We start from the raw sequence: 11,480 nt of genomic DNA on the forward strand, positions 1-11,480 counted from the left end.
CATATATGTACTGGTGCTTCAGAGGTGGGCAGTAATTATTTTTATAAAATGTAAGTAAAACAGAAGTTCCTTCACTTTTATATAAAGCATAACTTTTTATGATATTTATATCTTTATGAGGGAACACTTTACAAAGTATAAGTGATCCCACTAATGTACAAAATTCCACAAACATGATCCGATAAAAATTTTCTAGAATTATCTTAAAATTATTTTAAAAAGAGATTGCTGTACAAAAAGGGAAAAAGAAAACCCATTTAGAGTAAGTAGATAAAAACAATCAAACAAAGGTTCAAGGTCCACAGTATTTTTCTTTAATGAATCTTACCTATTTTTATGTCCTGTAATTAGTAACTAGACTTTTAATTAAATTCCAAAAATTTGTGCTCACTGAATTAAAAAAAATATTTGGAGTTGAGGACAACAGTTAATCAGCATTCAATAACTCAGTACTGTGTTTCTATTTTATGTACTACTTCTTTTATGTCCTGTAAGTCTTTCCAGAGGGCTCTGCTATTTTTAGTACAGCAGGCTGAAATTTATGTGTCTAAGATATATTCCAGACTCTTTGTATAACACTCTGGCTGGGAAAAATCCCAGGATAGTTACTACATTTAAAAAGTCAACTGATATTATTGTGATTCCTGAATCAATAAATATTTACAGACTTAAGGAAATAATTGAATTAAAGTGCCAAAGTTTAAGGTCATTATATGTGTTTGTGTATTTCTTCGGATAAATAATTTGCACAATTTAGACAGTATTCTGTGGGGTTATGCTGTTTTGGGTGCTACCTCAGTCATGATTTCACCTCCAACCTGATAAAGTCAGTTGGTACTTTTGGCTCTTAGGTTTTTGCTTGTGAACTTCAGTGCCTTGGACAAGATGCTCCCCAAACTCTTAAGCAGTTTTCAAAGCAGTGGTTTAGCATACTCTTGATTATCAATTAGAGAAAAAAAAAACTTTTAAGATAGTTGGTGATGAAACTTAAATCAAGGTAATTACTTGACTGATTTGGATGTAAATGTAGTTGACAGCAATCCCTGTTAACACCTCATTGTTAAGATCTTTCTTTTCTGACAGTCCTGTTTCAGTTATATGCACTCTATTTAGCATGAAAAGATACAAAATAAACCTATCTTTCTCTCTTGGTTTGAAAATTATTTATCTTTAATTTTTAAAATATCTATGTTTTAGTTATAGATGGACACATATCTTTATTTTATTTTTATGTGGTGCTGAGGATCGAACCCAGTGCCTCACGCTTGGTAGGCAAGTGCTTTACCTTTGAACCACAACCCCAGCCCAATCTTTAAATTTTTTTTTACGTGAATTATAAAGCATGTTTTCCTAAACCACGGTTAGAGATGGGTGCAATATTGAATTAAATTGCTTAAGGACATACATTCCTTAGAGTGTCAACTTTAGGTTCTGGCCACATGTGAAAAGATGCAAAATATGTTTGCTATGTAAGGTAACAAATAAGATGGCAGCTAGCAACTCTCTTATACACTGTCATTGCATGATTAAGTGTGAAGAACTAAATATATTGGGTATATTATCTAATCTACAGGTTCTCAGCTGTTGCTTGTCACTTATCAGTTGACTGTACTTGTATGGATCAATTAATTGATTAATTAATAAGCACAACAAGCTCTGAAGACAAATAGAGTCATTGTTCTAGTGGCCATGGCTTTTTAAAATGCCCTTATTCCCTCCAGGATTATAATGACAGAGACAAGTATACTTAAACAAAATATAAGCTAACATATAGTATTTGTTGTAAGAAAAATATAAATAAAATTTGATTTGGGAATTCTTAACTTTTTGATCTCATTTGAAGATAGTGATGTCACTTATTCTTTGAGAGAAGAGGAAAGCATGTCACAAACTTTCTCTCCCTCTCTCCTTTGTCTGCCATTTCCCTCCTTCTCTTTCTTCTCGCCTCCTCTTCCTTTACTTATGCTCTGGAACCTAAGGCAATAAAAATTTTCAAAAGACCTTTTTTTCAGAATGGTGGCAGTGGTGTGGCAAGCTTGCTGCCTGAATCTTCGCCCGGGTTTTGTCTTTTGGGGACAGTTATGTCTGAGTGCCCATCTGCAGCCAGCTATCCTGGGCTTCCATGGATGGGCTCAGGCTCTGTGAATGCTGGGCTCTGAGTCTGGTCTGAACTTTTCTGCTCCCAGGATGCCCATGTTCATGGGTGAAGTGGTTCAGACTGAGCAGGGACCAAGTTCTGAAAACTTCTGGCAAATATTTGAAAAAGGACCCTCAGTGTTCACCAAGACATTAACATTTTACAGAGTTATGCAGAATTTCTCTCATTACTTATTTGATCTAAATAGAGATTCTCTTGTCACTAACGATCAGCCTTTTTTAAAACTTTTATTATTGTTCATATATTCATTTATATGCAGTTGTTTAATATTTATTATAAAAGTGTCAGCATACTGACAAATTTTATCATGAATTTTCGATCTGCTTTGAAATATTGAACCATGTTTTCCCTTTCCCTGAGGCTGACTTGATTCTCTGGCAATTTTTTCCAGGGAAATTTTATGACCTTCTTATAACATCTAATAGTTACCCCATGAACTAAGGAATAATTCATGTTTTCTGAAACTGGTTGCATTTAAGTTCGGTGAAAGTTCTAAGTAGGGCTAATCTATAACTAATACAAGAGGTAAAATAACCAGTCCATATGTGTTTTTTTGGGAGGCCTGTTCTTTCTCCTCTGTTTTTGTCCTTCGGATACAGTGAAGAGAAGAGCAACTCAGACCAGCCTGATTAGTACTTGCTAGCTCTTTGATGAGAGATTGTGGCATAGAAGCTTGCAAACTGTACTTAAGGACTTTGCATATGTGTTTGTGTGATTCTTACCCTCTTTATATAAAAAAATCTGAACAATTTAAACATACAGAAAAAGTACAGAGAATAGTATAATGAACCTTCATTACCCAGTTTAACATTTCTTCACTCATGATCCATGGTTTTAGTTATACTTGCATCCACTAATTGTAACCCAAAATTATTTTGAAGCACACCCTAGACATTGTATTATTTAATATGAAAATATTTATTATTTAACTAATATATTGTTAATGCTTGCAACGAAGCAGACTAGGTTTTTGAAGGCAGCTAGTGTGCCTTTTGGAAACTCGTCCACTCTGAGCTTTTGGATCATTATTCTCACTGCTTTTAACAGAGAGCTGCTTCCAATGCCAGAGCCTTTATTAGCCACTGGAATCAAGAAACTCTGTGGTTCTCGGGAGGAAAGGAATAATTCAGTTGATTATCATCCTAATCAATGAAAATGGAAGTTTCAAGTGGAGAATCTCATAATTCCCAGGGTCCAGTAGTTATGAAGGAAGCAGAGTAATTCACTCAAAAGTTTCTGAGTTTGAGATGTGATGACTAAGAAATTCTTTTTTGAAAAAAGAAATATGAATTTGTACTTGTATAGAAAGAACAATTGTACTTGAAAAAACTATTGCTAAAAACCCTTGTATTTCAGCATCAGACTACTTAGGGGAACCTCTCAATTATCAGTAAAATAATAGATATGAGTTCATGTGGTTTAAATAAAATGTTTTCTTATTAAATTACATAAAGACATATGTTGTGATTATTTATTTATTTTTTAGGAGGAGAGAATTTACCTTTTAGAAAACTAGGCTGAAATGATATGATATTTAAAATTTGCTTCAAATATCCTTGGGTGAGAGAGAATGAGCAAATATAGGTGAGCCAAAATTATCATTGCTTAGCTGACCGGTACTTGGGGATTCAGAATAATATTCTCTATGCCTCAGTGTATGTTTGCATTTTTAAGTGAAATATTTAAAAATGAAATAAAAAGGGAAAAGCATCATCAAAGTATCAGTCTATCTAATAATCAGAAGAGGTGTCAGATAACTAGGAGTTTATTTCCCTCATCCTGGATAACCTGTGTGTTTATCTGGATAAGCCAATGAGCCTTCCTTGACTTGGGTTTTTACATGTGTAAAAATACCTCCTCTCATGTAAATAAGGGATAGTATTTTTTTCCTGACAATTCTGTATATTAGCTGTCAACTCCTAAAACCTTGCAAGAAAAAAATATTGTGTAAGAATTTGAACTTGCAGTTACTTAAATGTTTGCCATCTAATTATTTTGACATTTGTGAAAAGATCTAGTTATTACATTCCACTTATTGTTTTGTGCAATGCTTATGATTCAACCTTAGTAGAGAGGAAAAAAATAATGATAGTTATAGATTTTTAAATGAGATTACTGCTACAGCATAATCCTGGTGGGAAATATGGACTTTGGAAGCTCAGAGTTAATGCCTGCCTTGCTATTGTAGGTCCCAAAACCATCTGCCTCTCAGACTTCATTTCTGGGCCCTTCCTGTTGGATTTTGAGAACATAACAATACCCTCAGCTATAATTTACTATGGAATTTAGAATTAAATTACAAATTTCAGACTGGGGTCTTTAAGATATACTTTTATTTTATATTACCTTCCCACACCTTACCAGGTCTGGACTATTAAGGACGAGAGTAAGTGACATTTTCAAAGTGGCAAACTTGTCTTCTCCTTAAGCTTCATCCTACCCACATATTGGAATTCTGTTGTAGCTTCCTGTGCTTGCTATCACTGGGTTTTCCTGCCTGGGGCCACGCTCTCTTCTGGAGTATGAAGTAGCCATGGATTCTCTTATGCATCTAGGACATTAGCAGCATCCTGGTTTTTTGATCCTCGGAACCAGATTCTAGCCTATATGAATAACCTTCATGGGCACTGGAAGAATAACCTTCAGCATGCTTATTCTTCCAGTGCTCAGAAACAATGGCTTTTCTTCTCACTGTGTTACGTCTGCTATAGTAGACCTTTGTCACCAAACTATACCTGAACATGCCTGGCTTGGAAGGCACAGGTCGAACTGACTGACCTTCTTAGCCCAACCTTTATGAGTCTGATGCGCTCTTACTGCACTAAGGAGGCATCTTCCAACCAACCTTTGTAGTCAGGTCCACTGTCCTTCGACCTGTGTTTCTCAGAGGACTTGCTTCAAAACCATCTAGAGGGTGTGTGTTGAAAGCTGATACTCCTGGGCTTTATTTTAACTGTAATGAATTAGAATGTCTCAGTTAGGGTTGGTGATCAGGGATGTACATCTTAATAAAGTGAGGGTTGAAAAATCTTTCACTAAAGCCCCAGACTGTGACCTTGGATTTGAGTTTTATCTGGACTGGAGTTTTGTCTTTCTCCTATTTTCATTGTTGTGCTTTGAAACTGCCTGTGTGTTGTTTCTTGAGCCTGGAATTGCTAGAGTTCAGAAAATAACAGCAACAAAAAAACAACAAGAAAACAATGAAACAAGCAAAAAACACTAGACTGGTTTTTAGCAAACAAAGCTGGTTATCTCAAACATACTACTCGTGTTATTATCATCCTCCTATTGCAAACTATACTCTTCTTGATCTAGCATTAGAATAGGAACTTGTACATGATATTAATAATGATAATGTACATGGAAGTGCCTTTTAAAAGTTAAAAAGCACCTTATAAAAGCAATGTATTATTTAACAAACAGTCAGTTAATGAACTCTTAGTCTATTTGGGGGCACTATACAATTTGCCCCCTGAATGTAGTACAAAGAAAATGAACAACATATTTTCTGCCTAAGGAAAGCCCATAATGAGCATAACATGAACACAAGATGTTACAGGAAAACAATTGTAAAGCAACTTACCTGATTCATATCCCTGATATGCAAACTACTTATATAATTCTGAGTGACCTGGGAGATTTAGAGTAATACATATTCATGTATTATCTCTTGTATCTGTTGATGGGTCTATGATTCTGGATATTCATTTCTATCAAATATCTTCTATTTACTATCTATTTGCTTATCTTTAACATAAATGTGATACAATTAGATTGTAAGTTCTGTGAGTGTGAGGGCTTGTCTGTTTCATTCACTCATCTATTTCAAGTGTTTCGTACTTCCTTGATACCTAAAAGATATGCCATAATACCTGTAGACTTATTGATGGAGTGGTTGATTAAATGGAATTAATTGGAAAAGATTTTCAAAAGGGAGAAGTCACAGGTGCCCACAAATGTTGGGGATAGTAACATGGGGTAGGACTGCAGCTCTGTAAGATAGAATTGATCTTAGAGGTGAACGATTCCATATTTGATAGTTTCAGTCAGTTTGATGTGGACTAACTCAACAACCAGTGATTTGGGTTGTGGAAATCATAATTCTCTGGCTGAGAGAGGATTTTTTTTTCCTTTTAGATCTGAAACTTTGTTAAGTGTGACTTAATTCTGTGTGGGGATGTACCTATGTGAGGGATTGATTTGAATTGGAATTTTTTTTCTTAAAAAATACATATGTAAATGTGGGACACATTTGCTAATTCGTAACAGATGAGATTCATTCGTAGCAAATTCTCCTTTGTAATTTAATTTTCCAACCTACCTGAGCAAAGTTACAAATATTTTCTCTTAGAAACTAAAAAGTGAAGGTTCTTAAATTTGGCCTAGGTATTAACCAAAAGCCACTTAGACACAAATATAATCATAAATATATCTAGAAATACAATTTCACAATCACTTGATCTATATTGTGTGAAATTTTAGTTGTTATCTACTTGCACACAAAGCAGTTCAGTTGGTTGTATTTCAATACTGAAGAACACTGATACCACACTTGGGTTTAAATTTTGAAATCAAAATTTTTAACTTTTATCAGTTGGTAGAGTGCTTGCCTCGAATACACAAGGCCCTGGGTTCAATCCCCAGTACCACACACAAACAAAAAAGGAAATTTAAAAAATTTTATTGGTGCACAATAATTATATACAACAGTGGGAATCACCGTGGCATATTTGTAAGGGCACATAGTGTACTTTGATGAATTTCTTGTCCAAATATTTCCACTTGCCCTCCCCTCTACCTTCCCTTAGTGCCTCCTTTCCTACTGTTCTCCCTTCTGTTTTCATGAGATCCCTGTATTCCCCTTTTTTCTCACTAGCTTCCTATAGAGAGAAAACACGGAACCCTTGCCTTTTGAGTCTGGCTTATGTTGATTGATATGATGGTTTCCAGTTCCATCTATCTTTCTGAATATGACAATGTTTTGTTTTCTTTATGGTTGAATAAAACTCCCTTGTGTATATGTGCCACATTTTCTTTAGCCATTCATTATTATTATTATTATTATTATTTTTGTTGATTTTTATTGTTGTTTGTTGTGGTCCTAGGGATTGAACTCAGGGCCTTGTATATGCTAGGCAAGCACTTTTGCATTCCCAGCCCTCCATTCATCTGTCAATGGGCACCTATGCTGGTTTTCTAATTTGGTTACTATGAATTGCACTTCTATAAATATGGCTATGCATGTGTTGCTATGGTATGCTGATGTTAATTCTTTAGGATAAATACTATGAAGTGATATAGCTGGATCATATGGTGGCTCCATTCCTAGTCTTTAAAGGAAATTCCATACTGATTTATATACTGGTTGTAATGATTTACAGTCCCACCAACAATGGTGTATAGATATCCTTTCTCCTCTGCATCCTTACCAACATTTTTATTATTTGTATTCTTGATGATTATTCTTCCGACTGGAGTGAGATGAATCCCAGTGCAGATTTGCATCCCTCTGATTGCTAAAGATGTTGAATGTTCATTTTTTAAAAATATCCTATTTGTATTTCCTTTTTTGAGAAATGTGTTTGGTTTATTTGCTCATTTATTGATTGGATTATTATTAGTTTTTGGTGTTATTTTTTTTGGAGGGGGTTCTTTTAATATTCTGAATATTTATCCTCTTTCAGAAGAGTAGTGGACAAAGATTTTCTCCCAGTCTGAAGTTTCTCCCTTCATGTTCTTAATTGTGCAGGAGCTTTTTAAATTTGCTTCCATCCCATTCATTAATTCTTCCTACTATATACTAGAGTTTGGGAGTCCTATTGAGGGAGTTGTTGCTTGTACCTATATGTTGGAGTGTTACCTTTTTTTTTTCTTCTAGCAGTTGTAAAATTTCTGGTATAATTCCTAAGTCTTTGTTCCATTTCAAGTTGACTTTTGTGTAGGATGAGAGATATGGATCTAGTTTCATTGTTTTACCTGTGGATATCCAGTTTTTCTAGTACCATTTGTTTAAAAAGTTGTCTTTTCTCCAATGCATGTCTTTGATGCCCTTGTCAAGGATCAGATAACTGTGTGAGTTTTCTCTGTGTCTTCTATTCATTTATTAATGCTTATATGTGCCAGCACATCTTCTAGGTTCTGTGGATACCTAGTTCAAAAGTCCTTTGTGGAACGTAAGTTCTAGCCAGGGTGGGAGGGTGACAACACTGGACATGGGAGGGCTATGCAAGAAGGGTTACTTCAGATAAACCTCAGTTCTGTGTCTGAATTAAAAGGATGCAGTGTAACAGAAAGGGACTCTAGAGTGGAGAGGCTAATGGAATCAGTGGCAGCCTTTCTGAGGAATGACAGTTGAGCTGAGACAGAAGGGATGTGAAGGAACAAGTCAGGAAAAGAATGTGGACTAGAGGACTCAAGGAAAGAGAGGTGTAGGGCTGGGGATGTGGCTCAAGCGGTGGCGCGCTCGCCTGGCATGCATGCGGCCCGGGTTCAATCCTCAGCACCACATACAAACAAAGATGTTGTGTCCGCCGAGAACTAAAAAATAAATATTAAAAAAATTCTCTCTCTCTCTCTCTCTCTCTCTCTCTCTCTCTCTCTCTCTCCTCTCACTCTCTCTTAAAAAAAAAAAAAAGAGAGGTGTAAAGGTCCCTGTGTGAGAAACAGCTGGACATGTTAACGAAATCATTCGGTTCCCCTTTGCATCAATTATTTGCTGAGAGTGAGTTTTGTGCCAGGAGTAGTGTATTCTAAGATGCTAGGGAATGGCAATGACAACAGACACTTTAGGTTCAAGGTCTCATGGAACTTACAGTTAGGTGAGGAAGGAAGGAGAGGAGGAGAGAAGGAAGAGAGGAGGGAAGGAAGAGAGGAGGGAAGGAAGAGAGGAAGGAAGGAAGAGAGGAAGGAAGGATTGAATATTGAATAATAATAAGTGAATTAATTATAAGTGCTATAGAATAATGTGATAGACATTTTGGGGTTGGTTTCCTTAACTTGAGGGGTCAGTGGGTGCCCTTTTGAATAAACGGTCTGTGTAATCAGAAGGTGGCAATATGAGGCTACTGCTTGGGTGACGCACTCCCTTTGCATAATCCAGATTGTGTGTTGGGACATAACACAACCATGCTGAGAATGGTGTGTGAATCTATGGAGCTACCTGTAACCTTTCCACTTTCTCTTCAGTTCATGAGTGCATGTGGGAAGGATGGAGCCGTAGTCATTTGAATGTATTAAAAAGGGAAGCAAAAATAAATTTAAGTACTTCTTTATTGGTAGCAAATTACATGTGATTCTCCTCACCGAAGGTTTGAGATATTAAAGCTGAAAATAGCTATTTTAGTGGATGGGAATGTATGATAGAATTAAGGAGCTTTTGCTGAAAAAATACTGGTTTTAATAGCAACGAAAATTAAATGATAGTATGAAAATTAGTATGAATTTGCTCCATCTTTAAAGGCAAGAATCCGTCTCAGCCTTCTCATGCCTTTTTATTAAAAGCTTGATAAATATACTCAGCACAGAGCATATTTCTTGGTACTTTGCAAATTGACTTTTACATGTTGGGGTGTTGCCTTAGTTCATGCTATAGGAAAAATATTGAGTATTAAATATTAAAAAAATTAATATTCACTCAATATTTGAATATTAAAAGGAGCAGAAATCTATTTAAATTAGCCTAAGTTCAAGGACTACTTTTGAAAGGAAAGAATAATCAGGAAGCAGAGCCTAGTTTCTATAGTGAATGGTACTGAGAAGTACCATTGCCAAGTAGGAGACCACATGTATTTCTCTCTATATATATATTTGCTCCATCTCTGTTTTTCCTTTTATGGAAGGCCTTATTCATGGTCCCTTTATCTCATCTTTCCATAAGTTTGCTTTGTATGTAGTTTGGAACTGGACTCAAATTTCATGTGGACTACAGTTTCCAGATTCAATCAGTATAATTTCACAGATTCAATCTCTCAGTGACCCAGTTCTAAATCCAATTCCTATGAAAAATATTCTGATTATCCCAACTCAAATTAGATATATATGTCCTGGTCCATAGTATGCACATGTGATATATTATTATCACCAAATAATTTGTCCCCCATTCTATGAAATGTTGATGACTATCTTACATTTAAAAACTTAGAAAGATAAGAAATCATTTTGATGGCCTCCTTTATCTACTGCCAGTCATGGCCCTTTCACTTTTTTCCTACTTGCTGTTCCCTCTAAAGCTGAACTTGATTTGGAGATACGTGTATAGGTGCACACATTCCACAGAAAATATACATAATAAAATATAAATTATTTCTCCACTTAGCAAATATCAATTCTATGCACACAGGATTCAACATCGTACAACATGAGTAAAAGTCCTTGCCTTAGGAAGTTTACTTTTTAGGGGAGGCAGACATAAAACTAACCAACTTAGAATATTATATGGAACTTGGGGAACATCATGGTTCGATGGAGAAAAATGAAATGTGAAAGTAAATAAGACATATATAGGGAAGTCAAAGGACAGTCATTGTGAAGCTTTAAAAAGGTCATCTAGAGACAGCACATCATACAGCAGAGGAAATAGCATCTTCACATAACATGGAGGACCCCTGTGTAATCTGAGGAAGAATGAGCCAGGGAATGGACAAGTCAGGGTAACTGAGGGATCTGGGAGGTTGGGAGAGGGAGTTGGACAACTGATGGTTTGGGTTCTTGTTCATAAGCCTAAAGCTTTGAATTTTATTCATTCAGGTAGAAGACACTGCATTGCTAGTGGGACTGCAAATTGGAGCAACCACTTTTTAAAATTTTTATCTCAAGGCAAGGTCTGCTAAATTGTCCAGGTTGACCTTGAACCTGTGATCCTCCTGTCTCAGCCTCCCAATTAGCTGGGACTACAGGCATGAGCCACTATACTCAAGGAGAAGTCAAGTTTGACAAGTTGTTGGCCTCAAATAACTGGAAGAATGGAGTTTTCATTAACAAAGTATTTTTTTTAAATATGTCCTCAGTTGTTGATGAACCTTATTTGATTCATTTATTTATATGTCATTCTCAGAATCCAACCCAGTGCCTCACACATGATAGGCAAGGGCTCTATCACTGAGCCACAACCCCAGCCCCTAACCAAGTGTTTTAATCAGCTTTTTTTGCTGCTGTGGCCAAAAGACCTGAAAAGAACCATTTTAGAGAAAGGGAAATTTATTTGGCAATCACAATTTCAGAAATCTTAGTCCATAGATAGCTGGCTTTATTGCTCTAGGCTCAAGGTGATTGCATAATATCATTGTGAAAGAGGGTGGTGGAAGAAAGCATCTCAGAACATTGC

This window comes from Urocitellus parryii, chromosome 2 (genome assembly GCF_045843805.1).
Source record: "Urocitellus parryii isolate mUroPar1 chromosome 2, mUroPar1.hap1, whole genome shotgun sequence".
Lineage (NCBI taxonomy): Eukaryota > Metazoa > Chordata > Mammalia > Rodentia > Sciuridae > Urocitellus > Urocitellus parryii.